Source organism: Ursus americanus, chromosome X (genome assembly GCF_024610735.1).
Source record: "Ursus americanus isolate L20-20 chromosome X, mUrsAme1.1.p, whole genome shotgun sequence".
In the NCBI taxonomy this organism is placed as follows: Eukaryota; Metazoa; Chordata; class Mammalia; order Carnivora; family Ursidae; genus Ursus; species Ursus americanus.
The window spans coordinates 117,357,909-117,373,168 of NC_142164.1; the positions used below are offsets into that span (position 1 = coordinate 117,357,909).

General features: G+C 41.4%; 1 long non-coding RNA gene across 4 annotated transcripts in view; it reads right to left on the reverse strand.

The window, feature by feature from the left end:
* Window positions 1-604: 604 nt before the first annotated feature.
* The window catches only part of LOC123802750 (uncharacterized), a 377,446-nt gene continuing 362,790 nt past the window's right edge, over window positions 605-15,260 (reverse strand). For all 4 annotated transcript variants that reach the window (XR_015723501.1, XR_015723500.1, XR_006782633.2 and 1 more), the window contains 3 exons: window positions 8,395-8,492; window positions 6,430-6,529; window positions 605-5,622 (listed from right to left, as the gene is read on the reverse strand). This is a non-coding gene — a long non-coding RNA (uncharacterized LOC123802750). The remainder of the gene's footprint in view (window positions 5,623-6,429; window positions 6,530-8,394; window positions 8,493-15,260) is intronic.

The window sequence follows — 15,260 nt, forward strand, 5'->3', positions numbered from 1 at the left end:
GATTTCAGTGAGTGAATGATGAGAAGGATCCTACTTTGAGCTAGCATAAGCACTCTGGCTTGTGAATGGGTTTGGCCTCTTCAACGAGTAAAAGGAACGTGGGTTTGGTGGTGGGTTGTTAACTAGTGCTGGATTTATTATCAAACGAATGAATCTTTGCAACGCATTGCACCTAAATTCAGATTTTGTTACTTTATGCTCTTATTACAAATGGTTCTTTAAGCTTCATATATGAAAAAACCTGTATCTGCCTCTGCTGATAGAGAACAGTGATAAAGATGGGGTCTGATTAGCTGTTGGCCAGATGACACTGAGGAGTCACGACTTTCCTTCAAGGACAACGGAAGTTTGATAAAGAAGGGAGTGGCTTGACTGTATCTATATCTATAATATTTATATATATTTATATATATAAATACAATATATTATATATAAATACATATATAAACATATATATGTATATAAATGTTATATATAAATACAATATATTTATATACATACATATATTTATATGTGTATGTATATTAATATATAAATACATTTATATATAATATAAATATATAAATACTAAATATACATAAAAATTAAGTATTGAACATATATTTTAACTAAATATATATAGATTTTTACTATATATCTGCACATAGATTTGATAAGACTTTACTTTTAGAGCAGTTTTAGTTCACAGAAAAATTGAGGGAGGCAGGTTCAGAGATTCCCCCTACAAGCCCATTCTCCACTGTCAACGTCCCCAGCAGAGTGGGACATTTGTCACAACTGATGAACGTGCACTGACACATAACCACCAAGAGTCCACAGTTTGCACGAGTGTTCCCTCTTAGGGTTGCACCTTCTATGGGTTTAAACGAATGTATAATGGCGTGCAGTCATCATTCTAGTATCACACAGAGTTGTTTCACTGCCCAAATAGTGCTCCGTGCTCCATCTAGTCATCCCTCCCTCCTCCCCATTTATATTTTAAAAAGATCATTCTGGCTGTTGGTCAGATAATTTATTACATGAAGGGGACATTGGAAGAAGGAAACATGTTTCTAGGAGCCAATATTTGGTTTGGCCCCTTGTATTACTATTAAAAAGATAAAATTAATATGATTTCTGTCAGATTTGACACTAAAAATACTTCCAAAAGAGGGAATTTTAAGCCCTTTCTCCAAAATGAGGCTATGTTTGTGTAAAATCTTTGCCATCACAGTATTCAAGAGAGTATTTCCAATCTCCTTTCTATCGTTACCTTCGGTGGACCTAAAGTAACTAGACAGTGGTTACTGTTCATGTCACCTCTCAGCAGGCAGAAGTGCCAAGCCAGAGGCAGGCCGTGCTCCCCAGAGAAAGCAGACAGTCTTCCACTGCTGGGTTTGTATCTCACACCTGTTCTCTTGTGAAGGCCCATCATGGCCGCCTTACACTCAGGAGCACTGGACAGCACATCAGCACTATGCTCGGGGGTCACTGTGAGCTCTGCAATCACCAGCCAAAAGCACAAACCTGAGAACAACATCAGACCCCACACAGGACAACTGTTTGCAGTACAAGAGATGAAAGAGGAAGGCAAAGCATGGACTTGTTCCAACCAGCTGGGAATAGGGGTGTCTACGGATGAGAAAGTTTTATGACTCGGCATATGCATGGGTGACTATGAAAGCAGTGCAGGTATTGCATTGGGGGTTACAAATAAACGTTGGCAAAGAAGCAAAGGTGCACACACAGACTCCACAGCAATGAGGACACACCGTGTGTATCTTCTGCAATACCCTGTGAGCTTTCAGAGGGCAGGATGCAGACAACACCCGTCCCTCCTTGCTCCCATGAAAACAGCCTCATGCCTTACCCTGGCTCATTCACAGACTATCCTGTGTTAATTACAGAGTTCTTTCTTTAAAAAACTTTGAAACCTGAATAGACAAAAGTGATAAACATGGATTTTCTCTGCTTGATTTCTGTCCTTCTTCTTGCCCTTTGAGTGGGTACTATGAATGGGATGAAACATTATTGTACAAGTAAGCACCAACACTCTAGAAATCACGCTTTTCAGATTCTAGAATCTTGGCTCGGTGGGTTCTTCCTTACCCCAAGCTGACTCACTCCTCAGGTGCTCTTGCAGTAAAAGACAATGATATTTTCCTCTCCTGGAAAATGAGTGATAAAACACCACATACAATTCCCAGCTATGTGCCATTCCGGAGCTGTCTGTACTGTGAAAATGTCTAATATAGAACAGCTGGTACCAAAATGCATATTTCACCCCCAATGGTAAATTGTACAGTCAGTATTTCAAATGCTCCTTTTCCCATCAAGAACGATGGGGTAGATTGGCCTCCTGGAAGTAATTAATCTCTGCTCGATGTGGAGCCCTGTTAGGGAGACGTGAGCCCCCAGGATCAGTTAAGAAGCGTGATTTAAAGGGAGTTGCACAGAAAGCTGCCATAAACATAATCATCTATGTAGGAGGTCTCTTGGAGCATTTTCAACACATTTTTGTGTTATAACTCACCCGTGTGAAGTTATAGAAGGACTGTACTTACACAACTTGAGGTTTGATAACATAAAATGAAGAAAAATTAGACCTTAATCTGTGTCAACACCGAGTCAATGAAGTTTTCAACATACTCCATCCCCGGGTCTGGCAGACAATCAGGGCGACGTGGCCAACACCGTGCACAGGTCTGCCAGCTCTGCTTCTCCCTGCCTGTGAGGGCTGTGCTGGAAAGTGTTCCCAGAGACCCCACGGCTCCAGAAACTGACTGTGGCCACATGCCCCTTTCCAGACCCAATGTTCAGGAAGATGTGCGGACAAAAACAACATGACTTAAAGAGAGCTGGTCACTGAATGTGCTCATTCTCCCATCCCCTATAAACCCACGTCAGGAAGCATCTGTGGCTTCCTGGCCTGAAAACTCTAGGGCTCACAGGGTATTAATGATATGTTCCTAAGAGAGCTGTTCAGAATGAGGGAACCAATGGGGGAAGGCCAGGTGACCTGGATGGTCCAGTGACCGGAAAGAGGCAGGGCTGTGCTCCATCCCATTACTGACGGGTTCAGAGCAGAAGGCCCATTTGGAACAGGGAGGCTGGTGGGCATCTGCGTCCTGGGAGAGGAGTCAGCTGGATGAATTACTACAGACCTTTAGGGTACCTTCAGCAGGACCCATTCCAAATCCCAAGTGTGGGCAGTTCCAAAATGGGCTTCCAAAATGACAGCAGCCATAACCAGGACTGGCTCAGGCATTAGGCGGGGCTGAATTCTCCCGGTGACTGAGCTGGACAGGACGTGAAGCGCTCAGGACAGAGGACACGTAAGTCAACTGTGCCTCTGGTTTGGTATCTCATGGGACTTGCCTTTATTTTTGTTTCAAGGGAAATAAACGGGCTTCCTGCAAGAGTACTCTACATAGACAATTGCTCTAGGACTCAAAATAAATGCTATGTGCACTAGAACAATTCTGGCACTCACACAGTCACCGAAGGCGACTGAGTTTTTGACATTATTATAGCACATTTGGACAAAGACACAATCTTTCTAAGAATAAACAACAAAGAGATGCTTGCCTTCCTGGTTTTGCCCACCCCATATGCATGATCATTTTAGCATTAGTTGGCAGCAAAATTCTAGTGGAGCAAAAAATCATTACGTACACTGAAAATGTCAGTCCAGAACCAAAAAAATTAGGACCCTGCTTACTCTTCATTCTCTAGTCTTAGACAATTCCTTGTGGCTGAAAAGCATGTAAGAGATTAACATATCAGTTCTTTTTTACTTTTCAAATTCCACCAAGCTTACCATTTATATGGCTATATGGATCAAAAACAGAATTTTAAATTTTGTTTTTTGGAATTTTGGTTTTTGTAATTCAGGTTTGTTTTTATTTCTGATGCAGACCTGAAACTCCTTTCCCTAAAGTACCCTAGGCACTAACATTTGAACCAGTGCCCAAATCTCTAGGGGTGCACTTTGTTTTCTCAAATGCTCTTATCTCGTGAATAAGGTTAACTGAAAAGATTTTTTCCCCTGTTTTGTTTTCTGTAAATCTCAAAGGTTAGATTCCTGCTAATTTTGCCACAAAAGCATGTTGTACTAATAAATCTCTAGATATATCTGTCTTTGTTCTTGTCAGGGGAAGAAAAACAGCTATGACACATTTTCAGCATTTTTTCTAAAGTGGGTTTTGAGAGGTGAGAGTCATACTGAGTTGTGATATTCTTGCATGGTACACATTTTCTGATGCTATTTTAACAGGATAGATTTAAATAACATAAAATGAGAGCTATTTTTTGGTTAACTGACTTTGATTAAATAAGAATTTACTTCAATCAAATGATAAACGCATGTATATAAGTGACATCCACATAGAAGAAAACTGAATGTAAGTCAAAGATACTACAATTAAATAAACCACCTTAAAGTTTTTTCTTAAGTCAATCGGCAAAGAAAACGTGATGTGGTGGGCACTGAGATCTTAGTCCCTGGCGTAAGTAAGCAGAGCAACACAGAGCTACAGTTCCTTCAGGAGTGTTTGAGGAACCGCCTTAGGTGACTTTGTCTTGACATAGAAATCTTCACTTGACTCCCTCTGATCTCCGTTCAATGTTACTCCCGTAGAAAGTGATTCATTGATTCCCAAAAGCATGCCCCACAATTTACTCCATCTTGTCAGGTAACGGATACATAATTTAAAAAATTTTAAAAATCATTTGCTTAACCCTTGTCTTTTCCAGGAGGCTACATATTCCATGATGCAGAAGATATGATATCTGTTTGGGTTTTTGATTTTGCTCACTCTCTTCTCCCCAGTGCTTAATCCTTGGTACACAGTAACTGTTTAACAAACACTCATGGTAAAATGGATAAGTGAAAAGTGAATTAATGAATACTCACAGTTTGAAACAGCATTCCATTTTCACGCTGAAGAAAAAACATAAGCGACATTTCCCCAGACAAATCACACACAGTTTTTACATCGCCTTCTGTATGACTACCTACATATCTGTTATTTTAAGGAGCCAATAATCCTCAACAATTTGCTTCTCATGAACGGGTGTTCACACAAATTTCTTTTGATGAACGTGTTCCTATGTTACTTATAATTTGAAACACCAAAGGGAGGGAGAAAATCTCTTTTTTCTCAGATCATTAGTCTGAGACATGTCTCTATTTTGTCCTGGCCTTGAAACTCTCCTGGTCTGTACCTGGGGGGATGATTCATGAAACACAGATCGAGTCTTAGTCCCCCAACTCTGTTTATATTGATTCGCCATGCTGTCTGTCTCACGGTGTGTCTATGCCTGTCAGAACGGTAAGGGGATAACATATAGGAACAGTTTTTCAAAACTCCATATATAACTGTTATTGCCACCAGCGCCCTCCCCATTCGTGTGTTGAAACCGTAAGCCCTAGTGTTAGAGATGAGGTCCTCTGGGGGTGATGACGTCAGGGGTCACCCCTAGTCAATGGGATTAGCGCCCTTGCCAAGGAGACCCAGAGAGCTCCCTCGTACCTTCCTCCATGTGAGAACACAGCAAGAAGACGGCTGTCCTTGACCCAGAGAGCTGGCCTTCACCAGATAATGTGCCGGTGCCATGACCTGGGATGTCCAGTCTTTAGCACTGTGGGAAAGCAATGTCTGTTGTTTATAAGCCCCCCAGTCTGCGGTGTTCTGTGGTCGCTGCCCGAACAGACTAAGGCAATAACACACTTATCATTGAGAATGGCCCATGCAGAGACAGATGCAGACTACGACCGATAACCTCCTGAAATGCACAATATTGTGGGGCTGAGGGAGAAATTGAATACACTGAGAGAAGATGACTCATTCCTATCTTGGTCATTAATCAAACTATTGTATCTGCAAGAGTTTTTCTCACTGACAGCATTTTCTAATTTTAAGGCAAGATGACTATACAAAAAAACCCCAATAAAACAAATACAAATCACAATTTTTTACAACTACCTTCCTGAACAATTATTTAAAATGTCAGGTGGTAATTAAGTCCCGGTGTTTAAAAGAACTGGAATAGTCAGCTTTCTGTGGTAACGGCCATTTCAGGCATTCCAGGGCCTGAACTGATTCAAGCCTTTGAAACTTTACTTTTTTGGATATTCATGTTTAAAGGTCAGAATTTCCACGACTACTGGTAGGAAGCTTCTTTTGCTGGGTTTCTACCAAGTCCCAACACTGGTTTGCAACCGTGAGAACCTGGTTTCTATGCATCTTCCTTCTTTTTATTCCTCGTTAACTCATACTCAAAGAGGGGGTATGACAGGCTCACCCACAGTCTATAAAACGTTTCCTTGTGTTCAATGTGAGGGATGTGGCTGAGAACTTGAGAATTAAGCCCGAGGTAAGAAATCCACAATTACAGAGAACGTGACCTTCGTGGTGCACTCATGTCAGTTACAAACGTCGGGCTTACCGATCTCTCAGCAAGGTGGCGGAGATCAACACGAAGCTGGTTTCTTACGATCACCGTTGTGCCTTCTCATCATCATTGCTCTTCCGTTGAATCTGTTTTGCTGGTCACCCAGAAATCAAATAATAGATGACATCATATATCAACATATATATATCTTGATAATAGATACATAATATTATAGAATATATAATGCATATATATACTATATAATCCATATGTAAATAAAATCATATATATTTGCCTACTATCCAGTTATACGTATGGTGTTTCACGTTACTTATACAAGAATACAAATAGTGCCCAAATCTTGTTCTTTGTATACTTGGCTCTTGACTGTAATATTTTATTTTTTTTAAGTTTATGCATTTTTTTTTTTTTAGTGATGTCTATATCCAACGTGAGGCTTGCATTCACGACCCCGAGATCAAGAGTTGCATGTTTTTCCAACTGAGCCAGCCAGGCACCCCCTGATTGTAATATTTTATAGTAACAAACAAAACCATATTCAAGTGAAATCTTGGTGCCCACAGTCCCTTGGAGTGCTCACACACTTGCTAGCAATCCACCTGCCAGAGTCTAACACAGAGATGTTCCCGTGGGACAAAAACATAAGTGTTTAGTATTCATCAGAAACTAAAACAATGTGGGGCATTTGATACAAATCTACAAAACCATATATTGTTTATGATGAATATTGACTCAAGCCCCTAGCTAATCTTACATGAATCATCTTGCGAGGTGCCAAAATATGCAAGATAAGATAATGTTTGTGAGCCTGTGTTTACTTTACATGATAGCACTGCTTACATCTAAATGCTGGAAAAATAAAATTTTTAAACAGAATAATTACAATAACGTATCCCTAGGTTTTAGTGTTACAGCAAAGTCAAATATTGGCCATATTGGATTTGCTAAGTTTACAGGTTGTTGTCAAATATTCTGTGAGAAGAGAAAAATTCAGCTTATTTCCGAAAATCATAGGGTTTAGAAAGGGAGTTGTTACTCTGTGATAAGAATGAATGCTTTATATTCCAAAGCACATAAGGTTTAGGGTTTTTCACTGTTCACAGATAAGTCATGCATCTATAAACTAGGAGTACTACTGAAAATAATCTCAGCGGGCGCCTGGGTGCTCAGTCGGTTAAGCGCCGCCTTCGGCTCAGGTCATGATCCCGGGGTCCTGGGATCCAGCCCTGCATCGGGCTCCATGCTTAACCAGGGAGCCTGCTTCTCCCTCTCCCTGCACCCTGCCCCATTCATGCTCTCTCTGAAATAAATAAATAAAATCTTAAAAAAAAAAAGATAATCTCATTCAATTTTTTAATTTTCAGGATCTGAGACCCCTGAAATTTCATTGAGTCTCAATATGTAAACCCAATCCCCAGCAAATGGATGTCAAAGGGAACTCAGAGAAGCTTCCAGATCACCTTCGCTATGTGCTATTGTTAGCTATGCCTTTGCAAAGTTCCCAAGCTGCCCACTTGCAAAGCCCTCGAGGTGACTCTACTCCAACTCTCCCTTGCTATACTTGAAGTTTGCACAGGTATCTCAGGAACTTCAAGCATGTTGCAAACATTCATGACATGAAAGCATGTGAAGCATGTAAAGGGCATAACTTGAAGAAGATAAATATTAGCTCCACTTGACCGTGATGTCAAATAAGGTAGGCGCTGCCCAAACTCATGCCAGGCCTGTGGAACTGGAAGACAGTCTACAGATTCCTTCAGTGACTAGAACCACACCATTCCTGGCTTCCCTCATGACCTCGTGGAAGGCATTTCCTCCTTGTGGAAGGAGTTACAACAAAGCCCTACAGGTGTACCGTATCCGGAGCTAGCATGACCACAAAACGCTACTGAGAACTGAGATGTCAAACAACCATTCAGATGACAGTCGAGTCTAAGTCACATTGTGCCCAAGTAATACGTGCAGTTAGCTGTTCACAAATGAGGAACAGGGACCTACCTGTCCATGCGTTGACCTGCTGGTTGACAAGTGAAGAGAGACGCAGAAAGTCTCCTATTTGCTTACTTTGATTGAGTAAGGGGTCCAATGCAAACAAACTACAGACCGAAAAAGGAAACAAAATGAAAGTACATGAGTAAGTACTAGAACAAGGTCTATCTGTGCTAGGCATTGTGAACCATAAAGAACAAACCATGGGGGCTCCTGGGTGGCTCAGTCGGTTAACTGTCTGCCTTCAGCTCTGGTCATGATCTCAGGGTCCTGGGATCGGGTCCCCCATTGAGGTCCCTGCTCAGTGGGGAGTCTGCTTCTCTCTCTGCCCGTCCTCTCCCTGCTCGTGCACTCGCTCACTCTCAAATAAATAAAATCTTTAAGAAAAAAAAAGAATAAGCCATGGCTCTTGTCCTTTAGGGGTCTGCATCTAAGTAAGAATGATGGGCTTCAGAATACCAAATAGGTTTTAAATAACAAGCTGGAGATGACCCAAAGAACAGACAGATTTTAGTCCGTCTGTATGGGGCTCAGGGTCATGGGGCAAGGAATATGGAGTGACCAAGCCTCAGTTTTCTGTAGATTAAATTAGTTTGGATATATGAAGACACTGGCTGCCTAGCTGATCTTCATTCATCAGAGTAGCAACAGGAAGCCAGTTCACTGTCAAGAATCCTCACGTCACCTCCAAGAACACCCATGGAATACACCTCTGTCCCCAGAACTGAATTTACCATAAAGCCAAAAGGGGGAAGGAATCCCCTGCTCAAGTGAGTCAAATGTTTCTTCTCTTGATTCTCATTTCTGCCCTTCGATTTGCATTTCTCAAGCTCAGTTGGGAAGAGGAAACCCGTCCTTCCCTAGAAGAAATGCCTCCCACTACACCATGCAGCGGGGAGCCTTTGCTTCTGGTCCCAACAGATTGATTTCATCACAATGCCAGAACTGACTATTTATTCACATTTATTCATTCACTTATTGAGTGTCTATCAAATATTTGAGAGAAAAGCTCATTTCCGGCACAGGAGTCTATCAGTACAATGCTGAACAACACAGGCAGGGCTCCTGCCCTTAGGGATTTTGGCGTGGCCTCTGTGGGCTTTCCACAGCGTAAAGGCGCAGGTCCTGCAGTCTTACACCACTGCATATGGCGCAGCCCAGACCTTTACACTCTTGCACATCTTTCTCAAGTCTTCATGTTTGGAAATAAGTGTGCACACTGGGACACACACAGCTGGACTAAGACCATGAAACACTTGGAACTGAACATCTTTAAGGACCATGTATTTTATAATCATATTGAGAAAAGCAACATCCTTCTGAAAAAAAAAATTGCACATTCCATAGGTGTGACTCAACAATGGACCGTGTCACAACGAATCCTATCTCCCGGGCCTCTCTGCCTCCAGAGAAGGGGTTTGCTAGGAAACGTCCCCAAAACTGCTTTATAGAAAGGGTGGGATCGTCCAATGAGGGCACAGCTGGGAAGTGTTCGTCTGGCCTGAGATGGGCCTGGCGCCATCATGGGCAGGGGGTGACCTGGGATTCAAAGAGGAGGCTGTTATTCTGCGTGGTAAGGAATCCATGGGTTTGGGTGTGCTATGGGAGAGGGGGTGGTCATGTGGAGTATGTGGAAGGAGACGGTCATGTCCAGAGACTTGACCAGGCAGATGGAATATTCCCTTCATGGGGAGAAGCCCTAAGGGGTGAGAGTTTGACCACACTGTGTAAGTCTGGGAAGTCAGACTATCTTTATCTACTTTTCACTCCTCCCCCAGCATTCTGCAAAGTCTTGAATCTCAAATGCAAGGGTGTGACTTTCTTCTGGAGATATTGAGGAGGCATTAAAGACAATTCAGAGGTCATCAAAGCATCACCAGGACAGGGATGTGCCTGTGTGCTGCCAGCTGTGGGGTTTCCAGAACCACCCTAACAGGCCGTGGCCTCAGGTTCCATCTACCAGCCTGTGCCTCGCTTATTAGCCTTTCCCTGCCATGTATCCTTCTGACACATAGCAAATCAAGGGCATCAGGCCGCTGCAACCTCCTAAGCTTTTGAAAGAAATCCTGAGCAATGTCTTTCAGACCCAGAGCAAGGGCATTCTGACAGCTGCTTTACTAGAAGGGCGTTTTTCACCCTAGTGAAAAGCGGTATAAGAAAATGTCAGGTTGACATTGATATCCAGGTATAAAGCAGAACAAAATCGTGGTAATCATGGTGACGATATGTGTCCACACAATAAAATATTCACTGATGATTTTTCTTTATTTGACACTGTGTTATATTAAGAATGTGGTAGCTCTCTTTCATAAACCTCTTTTTCATCTTTCTGCCCAAGGAGACACCGAGTAGGAATCATCTGAAATATGGAAATTCCAGAGAGAGAAGCTCCCTCCAAACCTGACCGTGTTTTGTGGAGAGACTGGACTGAAGGGAATGAAGTGAAGGGCATTCTAGAGTTGCTGAGTGCCAAAGTCAGGTATAAGTGATTTTCTCTAAGAGTGTGTGTGTATAAGAATGAATATTCGCACCCACCCACAGATATGCTTATAAAGATACATAATGAGACAATGTGTCTTACTGTATTTGTTTGAATCAACATGCTTTGGGGTAAAACTCAATTCATCACGAGCTCCAGTTAAGACAGACAGCACATGCACGTCTCTGCTACTCACTTTTCCTATATTTTTACAGAAACCACCACCTCCACCTCTAGTAGGGGAGGGAGGCTAAGAATTTTGTTTTAAATATTCTAGGAAAATATATGCAGAAAGTTTTACTAGGTTCTATTAGTTATTCCAACTGCTGAATACAGAAGAGTCATTTCAAAAGTAACCGAGACCTGGTGCTTGAGGTCTTACAGGCGAGATGACGGGGTGGGTTGTACCGGGAAGAGAGGTTTGCATAATAGTACCTCCCAGGGCCGGGGCTCAGGCTGGGCAAGCTGGGGACGGCCTTCCTAGCTGTACGACTTCAAGTCCGTGCAGGCTCAGGACCTGTTAATGAGTGAGTGCATGGGGCAGAAGCTGAAATCGGCACTACGTATATCGCTTAGAAAACAGAGACAGAGCTTTTGAATTGCAAATTTTGAGGTAGAATCCTGGCTCATGAGAATGTTCGGCCAAATTATTTGCAACCTGGGATGTAAAAATATGCAGCAAAGTCTAGACCTGTCCTATTTACGTTCTTTTTTGCTGCTGCAAAAGTTTTTTTTTCTTTCTTTTCTTCTCTTCCCCTTAAAGAAAGTGACTGGGCTGGCGTGTTCATCAAAGCAATTTAGTGGGAGTGCACTTTGACAGACTGCATTAACAATGTTGACTTGTGAAAACAAAGGGTACTTTTATAATGCACATAAATTATGTGCTTTTAAAACACTGAAGGTTCAGAGTTCTTTAATGATACTCAAGCAGAGCAGAATGGAGTTTTGCCTATTTTTCATTTTAGCACTTCAAAAGGTTTTTTTTTTTAGGATTCCACGGCTGACAAAACTCCAACAAAAAAGATAGCACAGCGCATTATGGTTTCCTATTTGCATTTATTAAAATTAAATTTAAGTCAACACATACTTATTAAGTAGCAGCCGTGAGCCCAAGACCGTGCTGCATACTACCAAGGACAAGAGGGTGGGCTGCTGCACGATGTCAGGAGACCTTCAGGGGAAAGTATGTTGTCCCATGAGTAGTTTACGTGACGCAATGAAAAGTGTGAAGCATATCACTTGGAAAAGTATTTTTTTTTCAAGATTTTATTTATTTATTTGGTGGGGAGTAGACAGAGAGAGGGAGAGGGAGAAGCAGACTCCCCGCTGAGCAGGGAGCCCGATGCAGGACTCAATCCCAGGACCCAGGGATCATGACCTGAGCCGAAGGCACACGCTTCACCGACTGAGCCATTCTGGCGCCCCTGACTTGGAAAAGTATTGTGTGATTTTGAAGAAGCCCTTGAGTATATCTGGTTGAGGGTTCATAACATAGTTTATTTAAAACCAAGTTGTGATCTACACATTTCTTCAGGAATGGGTACAAAAGAAGCAAATACGGAGAGAAATTCCATAAGCAAAATCAGCATGAGCCAAGGGCACACCCAAGCCGTGTTGTGCTGGACATTCTGATTTCGTGTCTAAAGCACATATAGAGGAAGCAGCAGAGACAAAGCTGGATAAAAAGGGCAGCAACAATTAAAAATACCAGAACGCTATGAAGATTTGGTAAGAAAATGCTACGATCAGAGCTGTGCTTCATATAACTACTCCTAAAATGGTGTGCGGTTGGACTGGTGTGAGATACAAGAGGAGCCACCAGAGTCAAGGTCAAATAGCTCTTTCATGATTTAGAAGAATTTGAAAATGATACAGACAACAATGAACTCGACACATGTCAGGAAACAAACACATGTATAAACAGATATGATTTACAGCAACATCAAAGATACCAAATACCAAGAAATAAGTCTAATTATATGAGATCTTTTACACAGGAAACAACATAAAAATACCGAAAGAATTTAAAGAAGACCTGAGTAGAAAAAGAGATCACGTTTCTAGGTTGGAGTACCCGATATTTTTAAGGTGCCCATCCTTCCCAGTTTGATTTATAGGTTCCGTGTAATCCCGATCCATATTTCATCAAGCTTTTTGTGGCAATTGAGAAGCTGAGTTCTAACGTTTACGTGGAAGGCCAAGGGCCTAGCTTAGCCAAGGTTCTCCTGAAGATCAAATGTCAAGGGCTTAAATTACCAGATACCAAGACATACAATGAAGCTACAGTAATCAAGACAGTAGCACCTTTGATAAACACATAAAACAAGATGAAAGGAAGTAGCACAAGAGGAGACAGAGAGATCTGTGCATCACAGTGTGGAATCTGTAGGAGGACCCATTTACAGTCAGCTTATGTACGAGAAGGCACCACGTCAATTCACTGCGGGGAAGGACTGCCAACTAAGGAAGTCATTTTGGTTCCACTGGACACTGATACTTTAAAAAAGGAATCAGTACCTTTACATCAAATAAATTGATATAAAATAGATCAAAGACCATCTGTAAAATGTAAATAGTGCAATGTATGGCACAAACCAGGACAATATGTTTATGAACTTGCGATATACAACAATTTTTAAATAGGACACACAAATCAGTAGGCATAAAAGAAAAAAAAATGGTAAATTGGTCTTCATTAAAATTAAGAACTTTTGCTCATCAGCAGACATCATCAGAAAAGGTAAAGGGTAACACAGAAAAGTAGGACATCATAGTCTCAAAAAAAAAATATAAACAAAAAAACTAAAACCGAGTATCCACAGTACATAAGGTACTATTCCCACAAACCACAAAAAAAGACAATTGAATTAAACATTTTCCAAAGACGTGAACCGACACTTTCCACATGAGGATTTCTGAATGGCCAATAAGCTCATGAACAGTTACGCAACATCATGACTCAGCAGGAAAATGCCAATGAAAGCCAGAGTGCATACCACTGCCCAGCCTACTAGAATGGATGACACTGCAGCAAGAAAACTGAGCATTTCAAGTATCCACACGGCTGTGAAGGGACGGAAAGCACACACATGGCTGGTGGCAGCGTAAACTGGCACAAGCACTTTGGGGAACTGTTTGGCAGTGTCAACTAAAGCCAAACACGGAGTGACCCCCCCAACAGGCAGCAGTTACCTTCCTGGGTGCGTAGCTACGACCACTGCACACATATGCCCAACAAAGGCAGGAGAGTGGTCATCGCGCCGTTATTGGAACAAGCCAAGTCACCATCAACAATGCAATGGATAAAACCAACTGCAGTATGTTTTTACAAAAAACATTACCGGGTAATAAAAATGCAACGAACTACTACTGCATGGAACAACATGAACGAATCTCAGAGACATAATCATGAGCAAATGAAACAAACAAAAGTGGGCTGCATGACCGTTTATCTACAGGTTACGAAAGGCTCTGCTAATCTGTACCAGTGGATGTGTGCATGGCGGCGACTCTGGGTGAGAAGGTGATACTGACTGAAAAGGAGAGCAGTGGAGTCTTCTGGGGTCCTGGGAAGATTTATATTTTGACCAGAGTGATAGCAACATAGATATATTCATATGTAAAATACCACTGAATTTCACACTTAAAGATTTGTACAGTTTATGTATATTATGCCTCAAACATAGTAATTTTTAAAAATCTCTGATTTTCCCCTAAACGTTCCATTTTAACAACAACAAAAAAACTGTTTATACAGGCGTTTTTAAAAGAAAGGGGACAAAAAAAATCAATTTCTGGTTCTTGTTTCCCAGAATTCCATGCGCATATACATTTTCAAATACTATGAATTTCAGCAAAATGATGGAGAAGAAATATATTTTCTTCACTTTATTGGGAAAAAAAGGGATTCTGAGGCTATTAAGGACTATTGCAATCACTGCAATGATTGGACACGTAAAATGAAACTATCTCCTTTTATAAAAATTATTGCCCCGATCATATTATATATTGGTATTTCAAAGGGAATGCTACCCAAAAGAATTATATTGTACCTGACCATTCACAGCCCTCATTTCATTTCAAATATATCTTAAAGTTATCCCTGGAAAGAAAATGGCCCTTTGGTAATATACATGACATCAGGTGCTGAATTTGCAAAGATGGGCAATTTTGACTGGAATAAATTCATAATAGCAGTAATAAGTTTCAAATAGATAGGCCAATATTCATTTTATACACCTTTCCTTCACTCTTTGGCACATAAAAACACTTATGGAAAACTTGACCGAAGGGTCTAAAGGCTCACACGTGAAAGTGATTCAAATTTAATCTTAAAGCAGGTACGTAACGAGGTAAAATGCAATCTCATCACTGGAAAATTCTTGTTGGTCAGTAG